Raw genomic sequence first — 2,790 nt, 5'->3', positions numbered from 1 at the left:
CTTTTGTGCAACATGGTCCCAAATCGTGTATCCTTTCAAACCATAACTATACCCGATGAAGATACATTTCACAGCCTTGTTCTCCAACTTTGTCCGCTTCTCCTTTGGCACATGTGCATATGGCTCATAACCAAAAACTCTAAGGTGACTCAATGAAGGCTTGTGACCCAACCATGCTTCCATAGGTGTTTTATCAACAAGGGCTGATGTAGGAGACCTATTAATCAGGTAGCAAGCAGTGGCAAAATCTTCAACCCAAAATTTTTATTCTAGACCAACACCACTCAACATACTGCTAGCCTTCTCCATGAGTGTCCAGTTCATTCTTTCTGCAACTCCATTCTGTTGTGGAGAATACAATGTTGTATTATGTCTGTTAATGCCACAATCTTTACATAATCTATCAAAATAATTAGAGCAAAATTCACCGCCATTATCAATCCTCAAACTGTTAATTTTCTTTCCAGTCTGCAACTCAACCATTGCTTTAAATTATTTAAATTGACTGAAAACTTTAGATTTACTCTTGAGAAAATATACCCATGTCCTTCTACTAAAATCATCAATAAATGAAACATAATATGTGGATTTTCCAATCGAAGGAACATCTATAGGACCTATGAGATTATGCTTGAAGAAACCAAGATCAAAGAGACCACAAGATAGCACAATGACAAGAGAGATAAAATATGACAAGAATAAATTGTATTCCTATCAAGATGCAAAAGAGATCAACTGGATCATCAAGATGTTACATACAATTTAGATGAGCTTGCTTATAAAGGCAAGGCTAAGTGACAAGAGAGCACACAATGATGACATGTGGCTCAATGAGATACAAGGGTAGGTAGGAGTAGGTAGGAGATATAGTAAAACATTCCACATGAGGTGGATCACCCACCGAAGGTGGAATTATCACTCCACAATAAGTGGATATGATAGAGTAATAACAAGATCACACCATAAAAGGTGGAAATTCTCCTACATACACACTTTGAATGTATGCACATCTCCCTAAGTGTCTCATATGCAAACTACTATGTTATGCATGTACCTAAGTAAACTTAAGTAAAGTGTAATTATATTCAGGATGAATATATAATTACACCAACACCCCCCGTTAAGTGCAACTTATGAGAATGCACTTAAGTCTACAATACAACTAAGCAATGCAAGATGGGTCTTGGCTACATGGCCATGTTAGGTACCCATGTACAAATGCAAATGCAATCTCCCATAAAGTAGGGAAAGAGAGAAAAACTCAATGGGAAAAAACCCTCCCCCAAAAAAGAGAGATGAAAACTATACAAAGAACTCTCAAAGAAGTATGTGAAGTACAAAACCCCATGTGAGGTAAAAGTCCCCCTCATATGAGAGAAGAAGAAGAGAGACTAGGTAGCCCCCCCTCAATGTAGAATATGCACCAATGGTAGAAGCTCGAAATTGAATAAAGAAACTGCTCCATGATCGTTGAACAACATTCCTCCCCTTGGGAAGAAACAAAACCAAAGGTGTATCCATGAAGTCTCCCCAGTCATAAAGGGAAGATGTAGGAAAAAAAACTCACAATGAAAGGAATCTCTAAAAACTGCTCAAAGTTCTCCCTTCCAAAGGTGGTGAACTGCTCCACACTGCTGAAAAAGGTACTCCAAGATCTAGTGGAGATGAATGTAGAACATGATCCAAAGACTCACATGTCTCCTCTAAAGATAAAGAGACCTCCTCCTAGTGTTGTACATAAGAATCCACAATCATGTCAACCTCGAAAGAAAGATCATGTAGAGAATCAACAAGAGGGTCAGAGTGTTCCCTCACAACAATCAAGGAAGGATAATCTTCATCAAAGAGAAGATGAATATCATCAATGATGTCTCCCAAATCTATAATATAGGATTCCACAAACAAAGTTGCAATGTCTGTCAAGTAGTCATCCCAATGAACTGAAGTTGGAAGATAAGATATATCATGTTGCACTGAATCACAAGAAGGCAAAGCTATCACATCATCTACATCATCAGGAGCAATAGGTGATGTGATATAAATAGGAGGAGATGTAATGCAAGGCTCAAGAACAGGGTCACATGTGAGAATCCCCAAGTTCAAGTACCCAAAGTTCTCCTCAAAATCAGAATCATCATGTGAAGAATCATCATGTGAAGTGTGATCATCATATGTAAAATCATCCTCATCAATAGGAACAAAATCTAAAAAGGAATATAACCGAGATTCATGATCCACCACCCTAGTTGCAATGATAGCTTTACTCTCCAAGTCTCTAATGAAAACTGACTCAGGTGTGAACTCCACAATTTTCTTTGTTGCCCCATATGTGATTTGATAGATGGAAAGAAGATTGTTTGTCAAATGGGGTACACACAGCACATCATTGAAGGAGTTATCCCAAATGGCAATAGTTCCTTTCCCAATAACATCCATGTATGTATGATTGCCCATCAAAATATGTGACATAGTGCAAGGCTCAAATGTAGAAAACATAGACTACGAAGATGCCTTATGATGAGAAGCCCCTGAATCTAGAAGCCATCTCCCTGAATCACGACTTGTAGTAGCACAAAGATATTTTCCTTTTCTTGTCCCAAAAGAGTGAGTCGCCCCACTTGTTGAGGCCATGAATGCTTGCCCTTTCCCCTTTGATTGTGTGGAAGTGGAAGGTGATGAATCCTCCTTTTTGTAGGCATTAGGCAAATCAATGTTGTGCTTTTCGAGGATATGTATGAGCTCATCAATCTTCTTAGAATGGCAATGATGCTCCTCATGACCAACCTTTTT

This window comes from Cryptomeria japonica, chromosome 10 (genome assembly GCF_030272615.1).
Source record: "Cryptomeria japonica chromosome 10, Sugi_1.0, whole genome shotgun sequence".
Taxonomy (NCBI): Eukaryota; Viridiplantae; Streptophyta; class Pinopsida; order Cupressales; family Cupressaceae; genus Cryptomeria; species Cryptomeria japonica.
Note: the sequence above shows the minus strand (reverse complement) of the source record.